At 41.7% G+C, this 14,759-nt stretch overlaps 1 protein-coding gene across 3 annotated transcripts in view; it reads right to left on the bottom strand.

Moving 5' to 3' along the window:
• RABGAP1L (RAB GTPase activating protein 1 like) overlaps positions 1-10,219 on the bottom strand; it is a 232,724-nt gene extending 222,505 nt beyond the window's left edge. For 2 of the 3 annotated variants that reach the window (XM_071751126.1, XM_071751128.1), the window contains exon 1: positions 9,995-10,219. The gene's annotated coding sequence lies outside the window, so the exon portion shown is untranslated. The remainder of the gene's footprint in view (positions 1-9,994) is intronic. The other variant, XM_071751127.1, reaches the window with a different exon arrangement.
• Positions 10,220-14,759: the final 4,540 nt, after the last annotated feature.

The raw sequence follows: 14,759 nt of genomic DNA, 5'->3' as shown, positions 1-14,759 counted from the left end.
CAGAAAGAACTTTTCTGACTTGAATCTCTGCATTACACCTCAGCCACCACCTAAACATGACAAAGATTCATAATTTGGAGTAGCTCAGTGAAAAATACTGGATTTAATCATTGTGACTTGGAGATCCTCTAACCCTTCCAGAGTAATGGTAGGCATGTGGCAGTACTTCAGGCAGGAAGTGGCTGACATTTACAGCTAACAGAGAAGCACCAGCTCTGCTCTCTTCAGCAGAGATCCATCACAGAAAGTCAAAGGCATTAAGAAAGAAGTGCATTTAAACCAAAGTAAATCCAGTTATCTGAACCTCTAAAACTTATATATTTGGTTGAAGAAGCATCATGAATACTAGATGAAGTTCGATAAGTGAGAGTATCAAGCAGCCTCCCATCAAGTTGGGTACCTCCTTTTTTTTTCTTTGTGCAAAGAAAAGCTACATTCTAGCAGAGTTTAAAAAAAGGTTTTCAGAATACTTTTCAACAATTATTTAAACAATTGCTCAGGCCCAAGATCGTCCAAAACACAGAAGTTAGTGGTGTAGAAGTTCAAGGACAGATTTCACTGGCATGTTTGCCTCTTGCTAACACACTCTCCTTTATGCTGCTTACAAGTAATCAGTGCTAGCTGGTCCAATTAGTTGTAAACAATTTCAAAAATTACATTTCATTTTCTGCCAATTAAAGTCCTTCTCTGCCCTATCCCCCTCCTAAAAAGCACAACTTAAAAATAAGTGTAAATAAGAAAGCTCCTGCTACCTAGAGATGTTATCTGCATTCATGGGTATCTTACTTTAAAAATAAATAAATTAATCACACAATCTGCCACACAGGTTTACTCAGTAGCCTACCAGAACTTCAAACTACTTTAAGTGCAGTAGCTCCTTCTGCCTCAAGGATAAGCAAGCAATGGAAATAATGCAACTTTAGTACATCCTTCACACTGTTTCCCTGCCATCAACTTACCACTAACATTAAAGCTTCTTGAGCCATTTTAACTTTGAAAAATATAAAGTAGCAATAGGGAGCACCTGATTTTTCATAGTGGAGCTTGACAGACTTGGGTTTCCTATCTTTTGGTTGGTTGGTTGGTTTTGTTTGGGTTTGGGGTTTGTTTTTTTTTTTGTTGGTTGGTTGGGTTTGGGTTTTTTCTCTTTTTGTTTTTTTGTTTTGTTTTTTATTACTACATGATACCTGCAGGCAGCATATTGAAACCAAGCATCAATTTACTGAATTGAACAGGCACTCACCCAAAAATTTCAATTACCTGTATTCCAGAGGACAGAAGTAGCATAAGACTATCTCTGTTTTAAAGAGATTATTTCATTAATAGAAAAAGTAGCAGTTTTGGTGTCATTTAGCCAATGGAACACCCTCCATTAAATATACAGAATATTTCTGTCAGGTATTTCCTCCACAAGCTATTTTTTCCAGTAAGAATTACATGATAGAAAGCAAGAGACCACAGAGAGACCATAAGGGACAGCAGTATGACACCATGCAGCAATGATCCTGGGTGCCAACCTACCAAACAAGTGCCATATAAAGCATCATTTTGGTCAGTGAAACACACAAGAAATCGTCATTCACTAACCGGTTCCAAATACCTTGAGTTGGTAAAAACCCTTGGCTTTCAAAGCCAGACTTGTAACCTATGCAATCTCAAGGTTTGCAACAGGCATTCTGCAAACATTAGGTTTTGCAAATTAAACTTGAAATTGCAATGTTTTGCTCTTAAACACAGAAGGTACCTTTACACTGCCAGCCATAGAAAGGGAGATTTGTATTTCTCATAACATTTCTCAAACCTGTAAAACTGCAGTCAGTCCAGCACTACACTGAGCCATGACTGGACAATGCTTCATGCTCTCTTCTGATCTCATTTTTTTAACTTGTTTTCCTTAATCTTAATTTTTTGTTCTAGTAATGTTCAAAGGCAATTATAAGTTGTAAATGAATGACTCCACCAGAGGGGTTTTCTGTAGTATTCAGTTACAGGTTTTCCAAAATCACAAGGACTGTGATTTTGGATTTGACAGCCATCTAGACTTCTACTGATTTTTCATCAAAACCCTCCAATTTCAACAGTGCACCCAGGACATTATAAGAAAAGCATTTCCTTTATAATATGAAAGAGAACCAAGCTTCTTGGTAAAAATAAATGTTTCCACATACATTATGCACTTAAAATTCTTTAGGATCCAAGCTAAGATATTAAATTGTCACTGGAAAACCTATATATTTAGATTTAGCCTGAAAAGATGGAGAGGGAAAATGCAGTTATTTTAAAAAACAAGAGTAACTGAAAATGAAATCTCATGAAAGTTAAATCTTTGAATTACAGAAATATAGAAAGGTGTGCATGAGAATTAAAAAGCACACTAAATGACCCTCTTTCTAGAGATTGTGTCCATTAGTCCTATGCATGATGAAGTGGCTCAAATAGTATTTTAATTTTTATTTGACCAGTTAATTCTTAACATCCTCTGCATGCCAGAACTCATTTGCTGGCACTCCACATTCCTAAGGCAAGCTTTTATAAATATATTCTGCAATGCAGCTCTATTGTTAATTTCAAAGACCTTGACAGGTTTTAGAAAATGGAAAATGCAAATTAATGTAAGACAACAAAAGTGTTTCCTTAACAGAAAGATGATCTTCCATTGAGTAGGACAGGTGAGTATGCAATCAGATACACTTCATACTGATACACTCCCCTCTCTCCCATCTAATCACATAAAAATAAAAGCAGCGTTTCCTTCACTTTCTGCCTTTTCATTTTAAGTCTGAAGAAGCAAAATAGTTTGCTCAAATCATCAATCATGAGGGGGAAAAGAAGGCCTCAGTATGAAGATGATCCAAGGGCTGGAGCACCTCTCCTATGAAGACAGATTCAGAGAGCTGGGGTTGTACAGCCTGAAGAAGTCTGAGACCTTACAGGAGCCTTCCCCTCCCTGCAGGGGCTCAGGAAAGCTGGGGAAGGACTTTTCACAAGGGCATGGAGTGACAGGACAAGGCTCATGGTTTCAAGCTGAAAGAGGGGAGATTTAGGTTAGACCTGGAAAAACCACACAACAGGCAATGTTTATGCTGCACTACTTCAAGTTACCTTCAAACCCTCAACCAAGAACAGTGTGTGAGTTGTGTGTGTGTTGCATGCGTGAGTTGCGTGCGTGTTGCGTGAGTTGCGTGCGTGTGTTGCGTGCGTGCATGTTGCGTGCGCGTGTGTTGTGTGTGTGTGCGTGTTGCGTGTGTAATCTCACACTTGCAGATTATGCAGGACCCTGATTTTCAAAAGATGCTCCACAGAATGTTTCCTTCAAAAATATTTTTCATACCAAGCCCTGGAAATCTTAAGAATCTCTTAAGCTTAGTATTTGCTCCAGACACTGCCTGAAAAGGGAAATAGGAAATAAAAAGAACAAATGTACCCTTTTTCCAAGACACAATTTTGTCTTCTTTTCATCCCAGACATCCATGATGGTAAGATTTTATTTTTTCTCCTAAAGGTTTAAAGAAAAAACTAACTTTGGACCTAACAAAGGTCTGACCTTTGATCATAATTTTACAGGATATTTTTAAAAATCCCTGAAACAGCTAACAAGTACTTCTCAAAGTATTACAGGAAACTCATTAAAAACCACCTTTAACCAATGACTACAAGGAAGAAAGCTTTTCAAAACACAATCTGGGTCTGCAAAAGAAAGTTTTTTGTTGGCTTTTGCAACTTTTTTCCCAGTAACCATATGTAGTTAAGTGGAATTGATTCAAAGGACAAATTCTGTATTAAAAACATCACGACAAAAAGACTTCTACATCCTTCTTGTGGTGAAACTGTCACTGGACTTGAAGAAAAACAGCCCAGGGTTTTTTTGTTTGTTTTTGATAATAAACATAGCCTCTTGGCCAGATCTTATGCACCTTGTTCATTACACTGAATGACTCTCACTGATTATACCTGGTGAAAGCCTCAGGCTAATCTAAACCTATAAAAATCACAGAATAAGCTTCTGCTGGAGAAAAGGTGTCCAATATAACTGCTTATATCATCAGTAAGCATAACTGCAAAAAACTTGCAAAAAGTTATGACAGAATGCTCACTGATTTTCTTAATATCATTTTATCTAACACCACACTACAACCACAAATAAAACCTGTATTTATTGAGACAAGCTAGCCGGAGCAGCTAGTGATTTATCATATTTCTAACTTGAAAAATTCACCTGCTTGCATAAGACAAGAAATCCTCAGAGGCCAAAGCACTGTACATGCAACTGCTGTACATTTCTTTTTTATTTCTATTTCTATTTTTATTTCTTTCTTTTTATTCTAATTTTTTTAAGTCATAGTTAATCTCTCTTTCTCAAAGTTTAAGATTCAAAAAAATCACAGTACGGAACTGTAGAATGGCAAGGGTTGAAAAGGACCTTAGAGATCATGTAGTCCCAACACCCCTGCATCAGAAGGAGTAGTGGAAGAGGACACCTTCCACCACTACTACTACTACTGCTACTTCTCTTGGTTTCAACAGCTGTCATTAAATGCAGATATGAAAGTGTATCATCATAATGTTTACATACTAAATACTTCCACAAATCATTTTTACTTCTGGAAGTAAAAAAAGGAAGGAAGGAAGTTACAGGCAACTAACCTAAAATATAAAATCCACAAGAATACGTAGAAGTCTGAAAGGTCATGTCCTACTGTGTATTTCTACCAGCATACCCTTCCACAGTGAACACTGACATACGCAGCCACTTAGCAAACAACCTTCAAGATCTACTCATGTTCAGCCACTGACTGAAATCCTGTTCTAACTGACAATTTACAGGTTCATAAAAATACCTTTCACTTCCCCCCTCCCTCTGCCCTTTGATCTTTCATTTCCTATTTAGTATTATATGAGATAGAATCATAGAATCATAGAATTGGCTGGGTTGGAAGGGACCTCAGAGATCATCAAGTCCAACCCTTGACCCACCGCTGCGGTTGCTAGACCATGGCACTGAGTGCCACATCCAGTCTCTTTTTAAATATCTCCAGGGACGGAGAGTCCACCACTTCACTGGGCAGCCCATTCCAATGCTTGATCACCCTCTCTGTAAAGAAATTCTTTCTAATATCCAACCTAAACTTCCCCTGGCACAACTTAAGACCATGCCCTCTTGTCTTGTTGAAAGTCGTCTGGGAAAAGAGACCAACCCCCACTTGGCTCCAACATCCTTTCAGGGAGTTGTAGAGAGTGATGAGGTCTCCCCTGAGCCTCCTCTTCTTCAGGCTGAACAACCCCAGCTCCCTCAGCCTCTCTTCATAGGGTCTGTGCTCGAGTCCTTTCACCAGCCTGGTTGCCCTCCTTTGGACCTGCTCTAGGACCTCGATATCCTTCCTGAACTGAGGGGCCCAGAACTGGACACAGTTGAGCAATTAACCCAGGGACCTGTAAAATGAAGGATGACTATCAAAAAGCTAAGGTGAAGACTGCAGTTTTAGCTTGCACTACAGCAGTTATTCAGCACGGTTTGGCACAGAAATGCTAACTCAACACTGAATACATTTCTATTGTATTAGAAATCAACTCAGAACTCCCAACCATGCTAAAAACCATATTTCTAGACCAATCGGACACCAAAGACCTATTCAAACAGAAAAGGTAGACCAGAGAACTTAGAACTTGGTTTCTATTTGTACAGACAATCCAACTCAACAAGTCTCTCCCCTATTTTTTTTATTCAGTAACAAAGATAACAACCGAGGGGTTCAGTGAATGCATAAAACAAACAATTCCCTATTACACATTTAAATTTTGGGTTATCCAGTGTTTTCTAAAATGGCTTTATGCATCAACAGAAACAACAACATCAATTCCAACTAAAAGCACTTGAGTACAGACTGCATTAAGTTAAATATTTTGCAACCATCTAGCTGCTAAATATCAACACCTCCTTGCTATCTACGATACACAAAACCCGGGAGGGACATATTATGAAGCTGTAAATTTCTACCTGGAGTTAATTATTTTAATTACTTAAAAAAAAGGAGGTGTGGTTCATTTTTCTCATTGTTTTGTCTCCACAGCAGAAGCTGCACTCTACATTTTAGACAGGACTTGTTCCCTTCTCACAAGAACTTGGTGGTGCTTACTGTTTGCTTAGGAGGAACTGATACCTTTTGCTCAAACATTTCACAATGAGGTTAGAATCGTTTACTAACCAAGACTTCAAAAAACTTTTTTTTCTGATGAAAGGGTAAACTGAAAGAGTTTTGATCTCTGCTTCCCAGTCACACAGAAGGTGGAAGCAGGGAGAGGCTACCCAGACAGAACACAGAGACTCAGCCAGGGAACATAAGGATGGTATTAAGAAAAAATCAGCAGGAGAAGGGCAACAAGGACAGACTCCTCTATCAGCAACAAAAGGAAGACTAAGGACAAAGTGCCCCCTCTGCTCAGTGGGACAGGGACATAGTAACAAAGGCCACAGAAAAGATTGACAAACTCTGTCTTTTTGTCCCAGTTTTCACTAGGTCTGCCCTCAAGCCTCTCAGCCCCCTGAGCCTAGCAGCAGTGCCTGCTGGAGAAAAGAGTTACCTCCAAAAGAAGAAGATGAAGACTGGAAGAACTTCAGGTAATTGTAAAAAACACAAGTTCCTTGGACCAAATGGGATGCATCTTAAGAGTCCTGAGGGAGCAGGCCAATGTCACCAAGACCATACTCTACCATTTTTTGAAAGGCCATGAGACTGGGGGAGGTTCCTTATGACAGGGAAAAAGGCAAACATGACACCCAACTTCAAGAAGAGAAAGGAGGATGTAGGCAACTACAGATCACCTAGCCTGAGTCCATGAGAGGATTAAGGAGCAAATCCTCCTGGAAGACATTCCTAAAGCGATAATGTGATGAGGAATAGCCAGCTCAGATTTACCAAGGAAAAACAATGCCTCATGAACACAATAAATTACTACAAGGAGATGATGGAAGAGCACTGAACACAGAAGACCATTAACAGGAGTCTCTCACAGTATTCTTACTGGTGAGACAGGCACTGGGTAAGTGAGCAGCAATCAGGCGTTTGGGAAGCTGACTGGACTGCCAGGCTGAAATCCACAACAGAGTAAGTGACAAGACAGGATGGATAATACAGATCCAACGCAACTTTTGCAGAAAAGTACCCAAAGATCCCAGCAGGCCAAAAGTTGGCAGCATTTCAGCAAAGAAAGGCAAGAACACCCAGGACTGTAAAGTCCAGCCAAGTGGATCCAGGGAAGTGATCCATCCTCTCTATCAGAACCTGTGAGACCAGGTTTGGGCAGAATGTCCAATTTTGGGCTCTCTTGGGACATTTCTGATAGCACAATTAAGTAAACACTTAAAAGCCACAGAGGTATTTCCTAATAATATACATGTTGGTTTTGTTTCTTTCTAATGTTAAGAACACAGAAAATGGTGAAATTAAGCAATTTCAAACTATTTTCAAATATGCCAGGCTTTGCTTATAAACCAGGACTCTGTCCAAGAAAGAAACCTCCATCAATCCAGGTTACAGTAATTGCTACTCTCATAGCTGTACCACTACAACAGAGTATGATTAAGACTAGAACAAACTGCCAAAGACATGCATTAAAAAAAAAAAACCACTGTATCTTATGAAAATATACTTAAAAACATCTTAATCTCCATTAAAAGGCCACCTCTATGAAGCACAGAGTTAAGATCTAAAATGTGCATTTTAATTTTCACTTTCAAGGTTAAGATTAAAATTCATATAGCTAGTGGTGAAACGAAGACAAACACTCAGTGTTGCATTTTGACACATTTTTGCATCTATTTGTTTAGGAATGCTGCTGCTTTTGATACGAAGATCAAAAGTGCCAACATAACCTAACAATTCACTGAGTACAAAAAATGGGTGTAATAAAGTGACAAATTAATCTAGGCTGTAAATCAGTTTGTAATTACTAAGGTAAGTCAAGTTTGAAATAGCCTTCCAATTAATAGTAATATATAAATCATTGTTTTTAAATTAGAGCTTAGAAAAGCCCCTAACAATGTCCAGATCATTCCCTGAAATTAATGAATCAACCAAAAGTTTAGGGAGATGAAAGGATATGCAAAGGAGAGAGGAGGAGAAAAGCACAGCTACTTCTGTGGACACATGGAAGTGAAATAGTGATACAAAGGTGGCTCTTAAAAAGTCCATTTAATGTTGCACAGAGTGAATAAAAATGACACCATGGCTTCATAATTAATGTAAGTCAATACTGATAGAACTTGTACAGAAAAATAAGAGCCTCTACCATTCTTACTACCATTTGCTACCTTCAATACAAGTGGCATAAGCCAACCAAAACCAGAGCAGCTTCTTTTAGGAGCAGTGCCTTCTTTTGCTGACTTACTGACCATAAAACCATTACCCAGATGAGCACATTACCCACTATTTTTACCCCAGTGATACATTTAATTTCATTGTAACCATCTTAAAGTAAACACTGCAGAGTACTTTCAATAATATATCAGCTTAGCTTCAATTCTTACAACGGAATCAATTTCTGCTTACTGTGTGTAACTGTATTTGTATTCCCTTCAAGTATAAACTGTGAACTAACCTCTTACTTAGTATCATACCATATAACCCACACAAATAAACAGTATTAGCTACAATCCTGCTTAAAACTCAGACACAGGCATAACTTGCAGAACTAATATTATATCCCAGTAGATTTTCCTAAGATCTAAAGCATGGGTTGCTCTGACAGGCACTCAGGATTTTTGGCCTATCTCGCAGAGACTTAGTTTAAGCCACAGTAAATTTCCTGAATTTAAAGGAATACAAAAATGTTGCCTGTAACATCTCTCCTTGGAGGCAGAAAGGACTTCTACATAGTTTTATCTGAAAAGTCACCAACATCATTGTGAGATCAGAGCTTGATGTGAAAAACATTTACCTAAGGAAGATATTTCTTATTTATTGCTGGATTTGCTTCTGTTTAGAAGATGAGATTAAACTTTTAAATTCCCCCCCCCCCCCTTTTTTTTTTCCTTCTACACAAAAGAATGAATGCATACAGCTAGGGAGTTTGATGTTATAATTTATTTACAGCACTATCAAAAACAAACAATCTTAACAACACGGCTTTGTGAAAGTGACAGCAAGAGCAAAGTACATGCCACACTTCAGAGACTTAAAAAAGAGCAGACCTGCTAAGTCCATTTCACTCAGAGTGCCATTCAGATGGTTTCAGAGAGTTTTAAAGTACTTTATCTACAAGGATTTTTATACAGGACCACTGTTAGGGAGGGTCTAACTGTGGAAAGGGGCTTGAAAATAAATAATAGGGGAGGGGGGGGGGGAAAACCCAAACAAAACAACAAACAGCCCAAACTCGTAAAAAGAAAAACAAAACGTGGATGAATCTGAGCATTGTAGACAGACAGATTTAGGACAGTAGTTCGCTAGTTTTGGCTCTTGGGAAGTGACTTCACTTTTCCTAAGGAGGAGGATGGGAGATGAACACTTCCACAACCCTCTCCCTCCTCTTCCCAGAAAAACAACTACTTTTTAAATCCCCTACTCTCCTCCAGCTCTGCTCTTCCCGAAGCAGCACTACCCCAGCGCCCTGCCCTGCCCAGGGCACACAAACCCCAGCAAACACGCAGAACTGGGACCATTCCCTGAACAGCCACGCACCTCGTGTCTCCTCCCTCCTCCCCCGCCGTGCGCAGAGCCGGGAAAGGCGGACGGCAGCTCCCGGGCCCCGCACAGCCCGGCCCGGAGGCAGCGGCCGTGCCGACAGGGCCCGCCGAAGGAGGAAACCCCCTCGGGTCACTGGGCACTGTCACCCATGACACATGACGGGGAGGCAGCTCGGAGACTTTCTCCCTTTCCCCGCCGGTTCTCCTGAAGAAGCCAAGACGCTCCCCACCTCCAGTGCTCTCAAGCCCCCCTACCACTGACCTCCCCTCCCCACCCCTCCTCTCTCCTCTCCTCCCCTCTCTTCTCCTCACCCTAGCGAAGGCGGCCCGAGGGTCGTCTCCCCCCTCCTCTCACCGGTGGCAGCTAAGCCGTCCTCCCAGCTCTGCCGCCAACTCCGCTCCGTCCTCCTCCTCCGCCACCGGCTCTCTGCGCTGGGGAGCGCGGAAGAGGAGGCCAGGCGGAGAACGGCTCCGGCGGGCCGCGCAGCCGCCTCAGGGCCGGGCCAGCGCCGTCCGAATTCCGGCGGCGGGCGGCGGAGCGGGCGGGGGCGCGCGCGCGCACCGCTCCCTGCCCTTCCCCCACTCCCGTCGCTGACACGACGCGAGCGCCGACACCGGACCGAACCGAACCGAACCGAACCGAACCGAACCGGACCGGACCGGACCGGACCAGACCGGACCGGACCGGACCGGACCGGACCGGACCGGACCGGACCGCTCGAGCGGCCGTTACCCGCCGACACCACCACCGCAGCCCCTACGGGGGACCCGGCAGTAGCGTCGGCGGCGCCGTTGGTGGTGCCAGTACCAACTGTCCCCAGCTGGGCACGGAGTCGGTCTTGAAGTCCCGCGTGGCTCCGTGGGAGTGTGTCCCGTGGAAAACGTTTCTTTGCGGGCCCTCAGCAACCATCCAGTTCGTGGGGAAGCTTGGCGCCTTGATGTGTCAAAATGCTTCAGCACAACCGTGGACATGACCTACAAACCGTTGGTACTCTTCTGGGTTTTTTATTTCTAAGAAAGAGTACTTAAAAAAAAAAAAGTAGAATTACTGGGTTTCTTAAGTTTTATTTTGATTTTGTGCACCAGTCTCACTAAGCGGTAGATGATGTTTGCTTATCAGTATTTTTGTGTGGTTAAGCAAATATTTAAATAGTAAATATATGTGTACGTTTAAGTAATTCTCAGCATTGTTTATGCTTAAATAAAGTTTAAAGAGTGAAACGCTGTCCTCCTGTTGGTTTCTTTTCTCTTTTTTGTCTTGTGTGCGAGACAAATTACATTTAAATTAACCACATAATTTATACAGCTTGTCTGTGTGCTTCCCAGTTCAGATGTGGATCAGCAAAACCTTAAGGAATGTCAGACCACAGCCTTAAATAAAATAACTTCGTTGCGTGAAAAGCCGGCGTGCCGGGTCCTGTCACCAGGGGCAGCCAGATTCCACCCGTGCGGGTGCTGTTTGTACGGCTGCTTGCTTGCTACCTGAGATAGGGAGCTGGGAATGCTGCACTTCCCAGGACCACAGCAAGACAGCAGCTGTACTTGGAGCCTCCCTTTCCCATCATCGCCTACCTGCTGCTGGGAAACTTCGGGGTAAAAGCTGAAGCACAATTACTTGCAGCAGCAAAACCACAGAAGTCTGGGTTTGGAGAGGTTTTTAATGTGCTGTAAGAGCTGCTGAAGTTGATAATTTAATTCTCCTTATGCTCATTTGCTGTAAGAAAAGCAGAGCAAATTCTGAGCACGCAAACAGGCAGAGATGGTTTATTTGTTACATGGTCTTTTTGCAGTCCCATGCTGTAGCAAACTAGTGTCTAAGCTGGCACAAATGGGAACTTTTCCCAGAGGAAAGAAAAGCAGGAGTATTAGGCCAGTTGTATGCTATGCCAGTGCCCCCCTAGTTGCTGTTAGCTGTGTATCTTTCCTAGTTGTCTGCAGCTGGTTATTATCACACTATGGAGTTCAGATCAACCACAAAAGCATGGAGAAAAAAAAAAGACAAAATAAGGGGGAAGAGGGGAATGACTTTACTGAACATTAAAATGGAGGAATAATAAGAAAAAGTTCCCTGGTGTTGTAATCAGATGGTGCATGCTTGTATAAGAATGTGAGTTCTTAGCAGGGAAGTTATTAGATATTCGTAACTAAAATTATGGTTATTGTTATAGAAATGTAGAGTTTGTTCAGGAAGCACAAGTAGGAGAAAAGGAACAGAGGGTACAGAGCTAGTGAAAATATTTGTATAGTAACAACAAGAACAGGAAAAGAACAATGTCAAAGCAAAGACCCATTAGAAACACACAAACAAAAATATCAAGTGCATGGAACTTTATTTTGAATAAAATCATCCAAAACTTAGGAACTGGTGATAATGAGACTTGAAAAGGCAAGATACCTACTCAGAAAGGAATTTGGGAGACTATGTGGGTGATGGTAGTCATGAAGTTAATGACTCTTCAAAAGGGAAGGAAGAAAATTCAAACCAATGGACTTGAAGAAATAAATTTCTGTGAACTCACAGTCTGAATCCCGAACCCCACTGCAGCAAATCTGAGGAAAAGTACTCTCTGGAAAGTTTGCTGTTTCCTACAGAATCAGTGTGAAGGTCATAAACAGCCCATCACAATGTGAAAGAAAGCTGTCACAAGTCTAGCTTGAATTTAAACCATTGCAATGGCTTGCACCTTTTGAAAAAAGCAGAATCTAGGTTAATTTATTAAAACTGAGAAAAAAATTTGTTGTAATGTGTAGGGAAAATCCAGAAAGGTAAACATATTAAAACTCTCAAAGAGCTGTAGAGCATAACAACAAACAGCTTATGTGAAAAGATTGTAAGGGAAGTAGTGAGAAAAGTGTAAAGTAAACTGATGGTACTTTACATCTTGAAAGATTAAGAAAGATCTGTTGATCTTGAAAGATCCGTTTGGTAGGGTAGAATGGAACAAAGCCCTGGGTGGGAAGGGAGCCCAGATGCTCTGAGGTGACCTTATAGATGCTCTGAGGTGCAACACCTTAAGGGAGCCTACAGCTGGGCTAGGGTTTTTAGAAGGATGTGTAGCAAGACAACAAGGGGAAATGGTTTAAAACTTGAAGAGGGAAGGAGAATCAGGTTAGACATTAGAAAAAAATTACTTCATGTGAGGGTGGTGAGAACAGGTTGCCCAAGGAAGTTGTGGCTGCCCCTTCCCTGTAAGCATTCAAGGCCAGGTTGGATGGGGACTTGAGCAACATTGTCTAGTGGAGGGTGTGCTGGCCCATGCAAGGGGGTTGGAGCTGGATGATCCCAAGTCCTTCTCCTCAGGGCTGTCCACAATCCCTTCTCCTCCAAACATGTATTCATGCAAGGGATTGCCTCACCTCTGGGGCAGAACCTTACACTTGGCCTTGTTAAAATCCATGCAGTTTGCACAAGCCCACTTCTCCATCCTCCAAGGCCTCTCTGGATGCCATCCCTTCCCTCCAGCCTATTGACATCACTTCACAGTTTGGTGTCATCAGCAAACTTGCTGAGGGTGCACTCAGTTCCCCTGCCCATGTCACTGACAAAGATGTTAAATAGCACTGGTGTGAGCACCAGCCCTTGAGGAACAGCACTTACCACACATCTCCACTTGGACACTGAGCCACTGATCACAACTTTCTGGTTGCAACCCCAGCCAGTTCCTTATCCAACGAGTGGCCCATCCATCAAATCCATATTGTTCCAGTTTAGAGATCAGAATGTTGTGCAGAGTTGAATGCTTTGTACAGGTCCAGGTAGATGATGTCTGTTCCTCTGAAATATATATATATTTATAACATAAAGCTATACCCACATAAACACAAAATGTATTGCACACATTCTGTGATGTAAGTATCTGGAACTGATCTGATGCTACATCCAGACACTTCTGCATTTAAAACCAACTGTCTGTAAAGCCAAATTGACCTTCAAAAAGGCAAGATGAGCTGAAAAGCTGCCTTAAAACACTGTTTATGAACCTTCACATCAGCAAAGCTTCTGTACCTCTAGGCCCCTTTTTGATAAGCTGCAATTGCAAGGCTTTTTTAGGGAACCCTACAAAGGTGTAAGGACTGAAAGAGGAAGTCTGTCTTTACATGGTGCAAAAGGCAAGGGGGAAAACAAAACCTCCATTATTGCCAGCATGTCTCTACTCAGGGCGTGTATCTGTTATAAGAACCCCTGGCAGTCAAAGCTACGACTACATCTGCATGCTCTTAAGAATAAGAAAACCAGAAGTTGTGTGAGAAAGTGTTTTTTGAGGAAAATACCCATCACTTGGCTGTTAAGATCTGACACTTAAACAGACAGCTGAGCAGCAATGATTCAAGGTTAACAGAGCACACATCTCTTTCAGGCTTCAGAGAAAAGCTGAAAAACTAAATGCAACCAGACAGTTCTAGTGTCATGAAACAGTAGATTCCTGTAACAGAGAACTTAGAAGAACTTCAGAAGCACTAATTTACAAAACTATGCTGCAGCTAAGTGTTAAATAATCATATAGAATTAGAAGGTTTGGTTGCAGATTTCAGGTGTGAGTGGTGGATCCAACTCATTTTTCCTTTCACCTTTACTGCAGAGAAAAGTTAGAGATACCAAAAAATGGTCCCTTCCTTTCCTTTCTGCTCTGTACTTTTACCCAAACATAACTTCCTAGATTGAAGGGATATAGAGCCTCTTCTAGAGGAAGTGGTTGTATAACCTGTGTCTGGGCCCGACTGCAGTTTAATCATCTATGCACAGCTCTTCCAAATAGTATCTCTCAAGGAGAAAATTTTATTGTTTGCAACATTTGTTACAGCTCCAGGGGGCCATTTCTCCCCCCACAGCCAGAAGGGGGATCCAGACCCAGAATAGATCCCCAACACTCACAGCCCTGGAGAAGCATCTGCCCCAAACTGGGATATTGCCATTTTCTTTTAGCAGCTAATATTGACTAAGGGTCAGGTATTTCGAATAGCAATGTTGCATTCCCAGGATTCTCCTTTATGTTTGTAAGCTTGAGAAATGCCAGACAAAGCCAGTTTGCACCAGCCTCTGCCCCTGACCTGTGTGAGCTGTAGCTATTACATCTGA

This window comes from Heliangelus exortis, chromosome 8 (genome assembly GCF_036169615.1).
Source record: "Heliangelus exortis chromosome 8, bHelExo1.hap1, whole genome shotgun sequence".
In the NCBI taxonomy this organism is placed as follows: Eukaryota; Metazoa; Chordata; class Aves; order Apodiformes; family Trochilidae; genus Heliangelus; species Heliangelus exortis.
Note: the sequence above shows the minus strand (reverse complement) of the source record. Positions and strands in the feature narration are given on the sequence as shown.